Here is an 11985-nt window from a genome sequence, read left to right on the forward strand (position 1 = left end):
TATTGTTAGAATGTCCATACTACCCAAAGCCATCTATAGATTCAATGCAATCCCTATCAAGATTCCAATGGCATTTTTTACAGAAGTAGAAAAAGCAATCCTAAAACTTAGATGAAACCACAAAAGACTCTGAGTAGCCAAATCAATCCTGAGAAATAAGAATAAAGTGGGAGGCATCATACTTCTTGATTTCAAGCTATATTATAAGCTACAGTAAACAAAACAGTATGATACTGGCATGAAAACAGACACATAGACCAATGGAACAGAATTGAGAGCCCAGAAATAAACCTATGCATATACATTCAACCAATATTTGACAAGGAGCTAAGAAAGGAGAAAAGACAGTCTTTTCAATAAATGGTGCTGGGAAAATCGGATCTTCACATATAAAAGAATGAAATTAGACCCCTATATTATACCACTAACAAAAATTAATGGAAAATGGATTAAAGACTTAAATGTAAGCCTGGAAACCATAAAACTACAAGAAGTAAACAAAGGAAAAAAGCTCTTTAACATGGGTCTTGACAATGATTTTTTGTATTTGACACCTAAAGCACAAACAAACAAAATAAAAAGTAAGTGGGACTACATCAAACTGAAAAGCTTCTGCACAGCAATAGAAATAATCAAATGAAAATGAAAAGACAAGCTATAGAATGGGAAAAATATTTGCAAACCATATATCTGATAAGAGGTTAATATCCAAAATATATAAAGAACTCATACAACTCAACAGCAAAAAAAATAATCCCATTAAAAATGGGCAAAGGACCAGAATAGGCATTTTTCCAAAGAAGATATACAAATGGCGAACAGGTATATGAAAAGATGTTCAACATCACTAATCATTAGGGAAATGCAAATCGAAACCACAATGAGATATCACCTCATGCCTGTTAGAATGACTAGCATCGAAAAGACAAGTGATAACAAATGCTGGCAAGGATGTGGAGAAAAGGGAAGCCTTGTGCACTGTTGATGGGATTGTAAACTGGTACAGCCAATATGGAAAATAGTATGGAGGTTCCTCAAAAAATTAAAAATACAACTACCACATGATCCAGGAATTCCACTTCTGAGAATATATCCAAAGGAAATGAAAACACTATGTCCAAGTGATATCTGCACTCCCATGATCATAGCAGCATTATTTACAATAGTCAAGACATGGAAATAACTCAAATGTCCATCAATGGATGAATGAATAAAGAAGACATGATATATATATATGTATACATGAATATTATTCAGCCATAAAAAAGGAGGAAATCCTGCCATTTGTGACAACATGGAGGACATCATGCTAAGTGAAATAAGTCAGACAGAAAGACAAATACTGTATGATCTTAATTACACATAGAATCTAAAATACTCAGAAAAAGAGATCAGATTTGTGGTTACAAGAGGTAGGGGTTGGGTGGAGGGGGAGTTGGATGAAAGTGGTCAAAAAATACAAACTTCCCATTATAAGATAAATAAGTACAGTCACGCATCACTTAACGATGGGGATACATTCTGAGAGGTGCATTGTTAGGTGATTTCGACATTGTGTGAACATCATAGAGTGTACTGAAGGTAAACAAAATTTGCTGCCCCGAAATGTGTCATTAAATGTGTCATCAAAATGTGAGTATTAATTTAGGCTGTTTATTTTTAAGAAACAAAAGACTTAGAGAGTTTTTCTTGTTACTACTCCCTTAACTGCCTAAAAGAATTCAGATATAAAAACTTGTCTCAGGAATTGAGCTATCACCTTAGCATAACATGAATTAGGTGGTAGACAGGGAGGAACCTAGAAAAGCCTGTTTGTTGGGCTTCCCTCTGTGTTCTTCTGTTTCTGTGCGGCCAACTATTTGTCTTCTAAACATTTGCTCCTTGTCGCCTACCTGTGAATTGCCTTTCTTCCCTTTGAAGTCCCTGACTCTCCCCACCCCCAACATCTTCTTTTGTCTTCAGCTAAGGATGGTATTTAAGGTGAGGGCTTTGGCCACTTTGGTGAGTTACTCGGTTTTCCTGGGTTTCTCCCATGTATACATGTTACTAAAATTTTGTTTGTTTTTCTCTTATTAATCTGTCTCATGTCAATTTAATTCTTAGACCAGCCAGAAGAACCTAGAAGGGTAGAGGAAAATTTATTCCTCCTCTACTATACTTACACAAACCTAGATGGTATAGCCTACTACATACCTAGGCGATATGGTACTAATCTTATGGGACCACCATTGGATATGCAGTCTGTCATTGACTGAAACGTCATTATGTGGTTCAAGACCGTACTAGGGATGTAATGTACAACATGATGACTACAGTAAACACTGCCGTATGGTATACATGAAAGTTAAGAGATTAAATCCTAAGTATGCTCATCACAAGGAAAAAGATATCTTTTTCTCTTTTTTTGTATCTATATGAGATGATGGACGTTAACTAAACTCATTGTGGTAATCATTTCACGACATAAGTCAAATCATTATGCTGTACACTCTAAATTTACATAGTGCTGTATGTCAATTACATCTCAGTAAAACTGGAAAAAATCATATGGAACATTTATGTGTTTGAAGGACACCTTTATTCCCTTAACCATTTTTGTGACCAATCCCTGCCTTAGAGGATGTAAAATGAGATGTGGTACTTTTGTGTAGATATAGTGTACATGCCTGACCAATGGGTTTTTTTATTGTAATGCAAGTGCCTGACATTAAGGTTTTGATTGCTGAGGCGTCCACATCAAAGACAGCTATCTTGAATAAACACATTGCTAACTACACAACTAGATAAAGAGCCAGGTTACCCCACTCCTGAAGCTTCCTTTGTTCTATTGATGTCTGGTTGACTTAGATAACTGACCATTTGACCACTTGTTTTTCCCTTCCTGAGTTTTAATTCCCGCTCTTTTGTTTTAAATTCACCAATAAAGAGTGAACCCTTGAAACCCTAGGCACCCCACCCTCGACCCCAATAAAAGCAGAACTGTAGGCCTGCATGCTCTCTCTCTCTACCCTCAACCTCACTGTGTGGTCCTGGGCATACCATGTATCCTCCAGGATTTGTGAGTAATAAACTTTTTCTTTTTTTTTCAAAGTTCCCTCATGGTTGTTGCTGACGTGCATCTTGTAATCATAATAAGAACCAAAAGAGTTGGTGCAGCCACAACATTGGCTCCAAAAGGGGAAATGTCTGTGGGGGCTCAACACAAGTAATATGGGTGCAGGGGAGTGCCCCCAGACATTTCTAGCTGACAGCATCACTACTGATAGGCTAAGACTGACACAAAACAATTGGCATAGCTGGCAGGATTGCATGATTGCCCTTGCAATTAACTGAGGGGAATGCCTTTTAGCTGCAACTGGCTTATACCATCTGGAAAGGAAACACTGCTTGCTGGAGATCTGTCACGCTTCTATATGCTTTCACATATTGCCTCTGTCGCGTGTTGCTTATGGTACCCATCCCAAAATGTCATCGCTGCCATAATAATTCAATAATCTCTACAGAGCAACATGATCAAGGCCATATGGTCTAAGAAGATGATTAGATCACTAATTATAAAGACCTTAATTAACTATTAATGTATGTGTGGGTCCTCCCCACCTCGAGGCCAAGGAGAGCTAAGGAGAGTGGACTGGATTGCAAGGCTATTGTCACCATCCAAAGAGAGGCTCTTGGCTAAAGGCACGATGTAAGGATTTCCTATAGGTAAGGAGGATGGGAGACCTCTGCCTGTGACCACTGAGTCAGTGGGTCATGCCTGGACTACGAGTCTTAACCCAGAAGAGTGAAATAGCCTTGCAACATGAAACCAATGGTACCACGAAAGGGGAAATGCAGCAGAGGCCTATGGTCTCTGTGTCACCACTTCACTCGCTGCTGTCACTCTGTCCCCTGACCTGATATGATATCATGGGTCCAATCCCTGGCATGATGTTGCTAAAGAAATTAATGGACAAATATGTGTCCTGAACATGTGGTGCCAGTGCCTCCTAAGAACCCTGAGGAGGTGCACAAGTTCCTTGATAAATGCAAAACCCATATGGAAGCTTCCTGGGCATTGCTCAGTGCCACAGCCCACCAACATGCTAAGGCTCTGGAATTACGCTCCAGAGGCATAGGAGCTTTTCCCACAGACCCTGTGCATATCTCACTAGTATAGATACACCCCAATCCCTGGATAGGAAAGCAGCTGCTTATGAAGAGGGCTCACAGGGATGTCATCCACAAATTTTTCCAGTAACAACATGTAAGATTAAGGTAACGGAAAAAAATCAGGAAGTAGAAACTAAGATCAAAAACTATACCTTAAGTGAAATTCAAACTTTTCTTAAAGATTTTGTGCAGCAGAAAGGAGAAAAGGGAGCTGATTGGCTATTGCAGGTTTTGGAACAGGCTCTGACTTGTTACTAATGGCTGCCGAAATGCATTAATTGGCCAGTATCTCTAAAGACCCTGAAATCCATAACCTTCATAAAGATTCATCTGGGCTATATGCCCATTTCCTCTGAGATACCACAGATCCTGAGCCCCCTCAGCTTTCCTCTGAATGGGGCAGAAACAAAAAATGTGCTTCACGAGGCATCTCTGCCACCAAAGGAAAAGCTGCCAGGGTTATTGAGGCCTCTAGTGAGGAGGAAGAGGGAGAAGGGAAGGCAAAGGCCCATTTGTACCAGGGCCCTCCCTCTCTTCACTTGGATATATATTGCTTGGTGCTGTGCCCATCCTTCCATCGTAGTGATCACTGCTAAGACTCACAGTGAATGGAAAACATTAGATGAGGCCCGTCTCCTACTGTGCAAAATTGGCATGGTCCAATGGGTTTATCATTTCCATGACCAATGACCCAAATGATCCCCTCTTCATTTTCAACCCTGAAGAGGCCCCATCTGACCCTGAGTCCAGAGAATTCTTTTTACAAGGCACTCCCCCTAAATACAAGGCAGTGCTACTACATTTTATAGGAACTGCCAAAACCATCCAAGAGGCACAGGAGAGCACTGACATGGTTCCTAGACATGGAGGAGATTTCCACCCAGACACCCAGACACTTCAGACACCCTCTCCACTTCCACTGCCCCAGAAGGGTCTCCCTTGAACAAATTTCCCTCAGAAACAGAAAGGGTTCCCCACTCCCTCCCTAATAAACCCCCGAACTAATTTTGCCCCTTAGGGGAATACACAGGCAAACCTCTACTGGGAGTTATGAAATCTCAGCCTCTTAGTCTCTAGACAGCCAGTTTCTAAATTCCAGGCCCTGAAACTAGCATTCTCCCAGCTACAGCCCCCTTCTGCCATCCATCCTCTTGCCACAGAGCTGCCCTCTAATCCCCCTGGCCCCAAGCCAGTCTCTGCTACCTCTGCCCCCCTTCCCTAACCTCCAGGACTGGCAGCCACCTAAGCCCTACGCTTGGAAATCGGTGGCTCCACAGGGCTTGTCCCACCTCCTGGGGACAATCGCCCCTATACTACTCTGGTGGTCCATTGGGATAATAAAAATACACAGTCCTTTTTGCCCTATTAGGCACCAGGGCCCAAGTCACTGTCATTCCAGGCAATCCCTCTAAATTTCTGAAAGGGGAGCCCTTCTACCTACAGGGCATTGCCGGTAAAACAATCAAAGGTATACAAAACCATTCAGATGTAACTACTGGGACCATTTACCTCAAACAGCTCCCTCTGGTGGTAGCCCCTCTGGCTCTTTCTTTCTCTATTATAGGCATGGATGCACTGACATGTGCCATGCCACACGGAACAAGCCCAAGTTCTTGGCCTTCCTGGTGGCACTCACCAAATGGGTGCCAGTGACTCTTCTTCCCCAAGTCAAGATGGTAAACACTCCCCAATACCGACTTAAACAGGGCACTGAAGGCCTACACCCTGTCATTAAAGATATGCTTGAGACAGGAGTCGTTAAGCCCACAATCTCCCCTTTCAATAGCCCCATTTGGCTGGTATTTAAGCCAGCCAGCAATGAATGGCACCTCACGGTTGACTATCAATACATCAGTGCTCAGGTTCCCCCAGGTAAGGGTCCAATTCTTAATATTATAGAATCGATTGAGGACATACAAAGGGCCCAAGGAGCATCCTTTGTGGTTCTTGACCTAGCTAGTATGTTCTATTCTGTTCCCTTCGTGGAGGAATCCCAGACTCAATTTGCTTTCACTTTTGAAGGGGCTCAGTATACATTCATGGGACTCCCAATGGAGTATTTAAACAGTCCTGCAATTGCAGGTAACCTCTGCTGCCAGGATTTAACTACCTTACAATTGGAAAGGTGCCATTTTTGACATTATATTGACGACATTATGCTGAGGGGTCCCTCTGAGGAAGCAGTAAGGGCAGATTTGCACACCCTTACAGACCACCTACACCAGTGCGGCTGGGCAATCGCCTCTCACAAGATCCAAGGCCCAGCCTAATCTGTCAAGTTTCTGGGCATCATCTGAGATGAGAAATTCTGCTAACCGTCAAATATTAATTCCTCAGCATTAAACCACCCACTACACTCAGAGAGGCACAACACATACTAGGTCTTTTCATGTTCTGGAGGCAACACATCCCTCATCTCTCACTAATTCTTCACCCTATATATGCAATCACATGCAAGTCTGCCACCTTCCATTGGGGCGAAGCCCAACAGTGTGCTTTGGAAGCTGCCTAGAAGGCAGTCTAACAAGCCTTACCTTTAGTCCCTCCTGGCTCCACATTCCATGTCAAGTCCTTGTCCACACCTGACTATGCCTCCTGGAGTCTCTGGACCAAACATGAGTCTACCTGGCTCCTGTGGGGTTTTGGACCAAGCACTTCCCCCAGCGGCAGCCCAATATACTCCCCTTGAGAACCAGCTTTTGGCAACCTATTGGGCTCTTTTAGAAACTGAGGCCTTAACCGGCCCCTACCTGGAAATACTCCATACCCAAGTTCCTATAGTGCCCTGGGTTAGAGATGCCTCCCAGCAGAAGCTTGGGACAGCCACTGATGCCTCCTTGGTAAAATGGAAATGGTACCTTTCCATTGGTACCATTGGAAGGTACCAATGGTACCTTCAGGAGAGGGCTAAACCTGACATCAAAGACCTTTCCATATTACAGGAGGATGTGGCTTCCTCCACGCTCAGCCCCTTGTCTAAGAGCCTTGAGGAAGTGGTAGTGATGCCCCCGCTTCCTCCTCTGCTGGCTACTTGGGGAGATCCTTGGGACCACCTGTCTGAGACGACAGGGAGTTGGTGTTCTTCACCGATGGCAGTGCCACCATTGTATGCAATGAAGCTCACTGGAGGGCTGCGGCATTTCATCTGGCCTCAGGCACCTCTCTAGTCAAGGCGGGTTCTCTCGGCTCAGCCCAATTGGCAAAACTTGTAGCTGTTCACCTACCCGTTAAAAAGGCCATAAAAAGGGACCTTTGGCAGATCCACATTTTCATAGATGCCTGATCTGTTGCTAATGGCTTGGCAGTTTGGTCTGGCCAATGGCTAAGGGACAATTTTCTCATACAAGGCAAATCCATCTGGGGCACTCAAATATGGAAGGAATTAGCGAGTCCCCCATTCCTGTCATGGCTACTCACTTTTCCACTCACGCTAAGTGCTCTACGCCAGAAGCCATTTTCAACAATATCCCAGACTCCCTCACTAAGACTTGCACACTCTGCCCAGAATCGACACCTCAGAAACGTGGGGAATATTGGTCCTAACCCTTCCCATCAGCTTTTGAAATGGGCCCACACAACCTCGGGTCATCAGAGAATTTATGCCTTAATAAATTGGGCTCAAGTAAGGGGACTCACCCCCTCCTCAACGGTAGCCAAATTTATGATGGACAAGCACGTTCTCTGCTCCCAAAGGCTTGGTTCCCCAGATGGGGACATATTCCCTGAGGAGACTGACCATATTCCTACTGGCAGATTGGTATCATCAGGCCACTGCCCTCTTCTGCTGGGACTTCCAGATATGCCATCACAATCATGAATACTTATATGGGACTCCTTTGGGTGTCCCATCCAGAATTCCTCCTCAAAACAGGTAATCTCTTTCCTTACTAAATTTATTCTTATTCCCTTTGGATCACCTGACATTATTGACTCTGACAAGGGCACCCACTTTACCTCTCAGGAGGCTCAACAGTGGGCTCTCCAACATGTTCTTTGAAACTTCCATCTAGGTTACTGCCCCCAGGTGGCTGGCCTCAATGTGCGTCAAAACGGCCTTCTTGAAGAGACACTACTTAAATTACTTTCAAGCAAGTGGCCCCCAAATGAATCAAACTCTAACCCAAGCCCTCATCTTGCTTAATTCGCCCCACCCCAGGCATTTTTACCACACATACCAATTATTATACATCCCCTAAAATTCCACTTGTGGTCATCTCTGGCAATCTTCAGGCTTATTTATTTATTTATTTAATTTATTTGCCCTTTTTATTTTGTCCTCTGACTCCACTTCCCCCTTCCACTATGGTTTTTCAATCATCTTGTCATCTGCTTCACGCTAGTGACCTGATTGAGGGCAGATAGTCCACTCTGATTCCTTCATCACTGAATGACACCTAGGCCAAAAGCTCATCAAGTTAGCACGAGATCATTTCTTTGGAAACCCTGATAATGGTGAGGACTGTCCAGCAGGAGTCATCTCCATGCCAGCCGTTCTCACTGAATATAGTGGCTACAAGAGCTGGCTAATGAAACCAAATTCCCCTACTAATTTATAGGAAGTAGAAATCATCACCCCGGGACCAACCAGTGGCACAGTTTAGGTGTCTGAAAGAGGGAAAGAAACTCTGCTTGGTAGATGCAAGTCATATTCAGAGATGAGATATGGCAAGAAAGCTACAAGTCATGGCCTTACCCCACACTACATGAGGTAACCCAGTACTTTCTTGCTAAGAGCAACCACACTCAGCCATTAATCAATATACAAATAGCTCAGCCAGAAGGAACCCAACCCAAGCTCATCAAATGTCAATGTTCTATATGGCTATGGCTATTCTTATTGCTTTGTACCACCTGAATGATAGGGTTACTGGTAGACCCCTCGGGCCTAACCATCACACAGATACAATGCTGGAACAATACTGCTCCAGTCCACAACTGCAGTGCAGGGTGGAAATGCAGGGAATATTGGAAAGCCCTGTTAGAAGAGCTCAGGTCTTTGTGTCACTGAGTCTGGGCGGCAAAGGGATTAAATCCCTTTACGGGCAATGGGCACTCTGGAAGTGATGTCTAAATGACACTTGCCCCTCACTTTCTGTTGTACATCAAATATTGCTACAAGCTAACTGGCCCTATGATTGCCTGTACATAAAATCCATCTGGTTACAGGGACTGTGCTCCCATGGTTTGTCCATTGCCCTTATGGGTTGGGCTCAGGAACGCCTAAATAGCAACCATAAACTCTCCCTGGGATAAAGATACGCCCAGAAGCCTTATGTGCTTTGGATGAGCCCCTCAGGGAATGAAAGGGCAGCCACCCATTCCATTGCTAAATGTGCCCCTGATGACCCCGGAGAGCTCTCAACAATTTGTTCCACTAGCAGCATGCATCAGACATGTAGCTCAGTCCTCAGGGAAGCCTCTAAGTTATATCAGGCTAGCCTACCCCCAGCTCATGACCAATACGCCAATTGGATAGCCACATGGGAAGGTCACCCGCCCCCTGAGTGGCCACCATTCCACACGACCTCACCCCCAAATGAGACAGACTCATCACTGGAGAGGACACTAACTCAGATGATATTGCCCCAGCCCAAGAGCTCAATGCCAGAGATGCCTATGCCTCTCACACCAGAGATGACACCCCAGGGACATATCACCACAATGGAGACCTAGCTGCTCACCAGATGGCTCCATGACCCAGTTTACAGTGAACTAGGTGGAACACCAGAATAGAGACTAAGACTTTCCAAGAACAATGGACTAAATGTACTGCCCTGATTGAATCAGGGAACAACCTACTGGAATATTATTTTGCAGAATTTGCCGGGTGCTTACTGGCTGACCCTACCCTATACCAAGAGGCCTGTCAGACTGTGAGTATGTCCCCTGCTGACTTTGATGTCTGGTAGAGCAAAAGCTTCGACTACACTATTTAATATAGATATTTTAAATTAGCTTATCAAGTTCTGTGAAAATTCGACCTGAATTTTGATTGGAATTGTATTGAATTTAATCAAGTCATCATTTAAGATTTTCTTACACTCTCAAGAACTAATTGCAGTTTATAGGCTTCCCTTTCAACAAGATGAAAAACTTAGCCAGCTTTTCATTTTCTCCACTGCCTCCCCCATGTAACTCCAACTATCCTGTCAATATCTTCTGGAATTTCAGATCTGGATTGCTATGTAACATTGTTTCTTAACATTCAACACTTATTTATCCCCAAACTAAGTTTTAGTCATCTTTGTGACTCACCGTTGCTTCTTGTATCTCCCTTCCACTTAGATTTATTTTTCTCTTTGATTAAGTATGTCAGATAGTATTTCATGAAGGGTCTCAATGTTGGAGATGTTCTGAATTGTTTTCTGCCTGAGATTATCTTTACTTTGCCCTCATATTTGAGTGATAGCTGAGTAGAGTATGGAAATACGAGGGCAAAGTTATTTTCCTTCAGTACTTGGGAAATTCTATTCCATGTCTCCTTTACCTAATAAAAATAGAAATTAAAGAGATACCACAGAAATACAAAGGATTATAAGAGAATACTATGAGAAGCTACATGCCAACAAATTGGATAACCCCCCAAAAATGGATAAATTCTTAGAATCATACCACCTCACAAAACTGATTCTAGAAGAAATTGAGAATCTGAATAGGCCAATCATAAGTAAAGAGAGTGAAACGGTAATCAAAAACCTCTCCGAAAACAAAAGTCCAGAACCAGATGGTTTCTCTGGTGAATTCTACCAAACATTCAAAGAAGATTTAATACCTATCCTTCTCAAACTATTCTGAAAAATTAACGAAGATGGGATGCTACCTATCTCATTCTACAAGGCCAAAATTACCCTGATACCAAAACCAGACAAAGACAAGACAAAAAAGGAAAATTACCAGCCAGTATCGCTGATGAACATAGATGCAAAAATCCTCAATAAAATGTTAGCAAATCGACTACAACAATACATTAAAAGAATCATACACCCTGATCAAGTGGGATTTATTCCAGGGATGCGGGGATGGTTGAACATCTGCAAATCAATCAATGTGATACACCACATTAACAAAATGAGAAATAAAAATCACATTATCATCTCAATAGATGCAGAGAAAGCATTTGACAAGATCCAACATTCATTTATAATAAAAACTCTCAATAAAATGTGTATAGAAGGAAAGTAACTCAACATAATAAAGACCATATGTGACAAACCCATAGCCAATATCATATGTAACAGTGAAAAACTGAAAGCCATTCTTCTGAGAACAGGAACAAGACAAGGGTGCCCCCTCTCACCACTCTTATTCAACATAGTACTGGAATTTTTGGCCAGAGCAATTAGGCAAGAAAAAGAAATAAAAGGGATATAAATGGAAAGGAAGAAGTAAAACTCTCACTGTTTGCAGATGACAAGATTCTATATATAGAAAACTCTAAATAATCCACCAGAAAACTATTAGAAATAATCAACAACTACAGCAATGTTGCAGGGTACAAAATCAACATACAAAAATCAGTTGCATTTCTATACACTAATAATGAACTAGCAGAAAGAGAAGTCAAGAATACAATCCCATTTACAATTGCAACAAAAAGAATAAAATATCTATGAATAAATTTAACCAAAGAGGTGAAAGACCTATACACGAAAACTATAAGACATTATTGAAAGAAATCGAAGAAGACATAAAGAAATGGAAAGATATTCTGTGCTCATGGATTGGAAGAATTAACATAGTTAAAATGTCCATAATACCTAAAGCAATTTGCAGATTCAATGCAATCCCAATCAGAATCTCAATGACATTCTTCAAGGAAATAGAAGAAAGAAT

This window comes from Diceros bicornis, chromosome X, assembly GCF_020826845.1.
Source record: "Diceros bicornis minor isolate mBicDic1 chromosome X, mDicBic1.mat.cur, whole genome shotgun sequence".
Classification (NCBI taxonomy): Eukaryota; Metazoa; Chordata; class Mammalia; order Perissodactyla; family Rhinocerotidae; genus Diceros; species Diceros bicornis.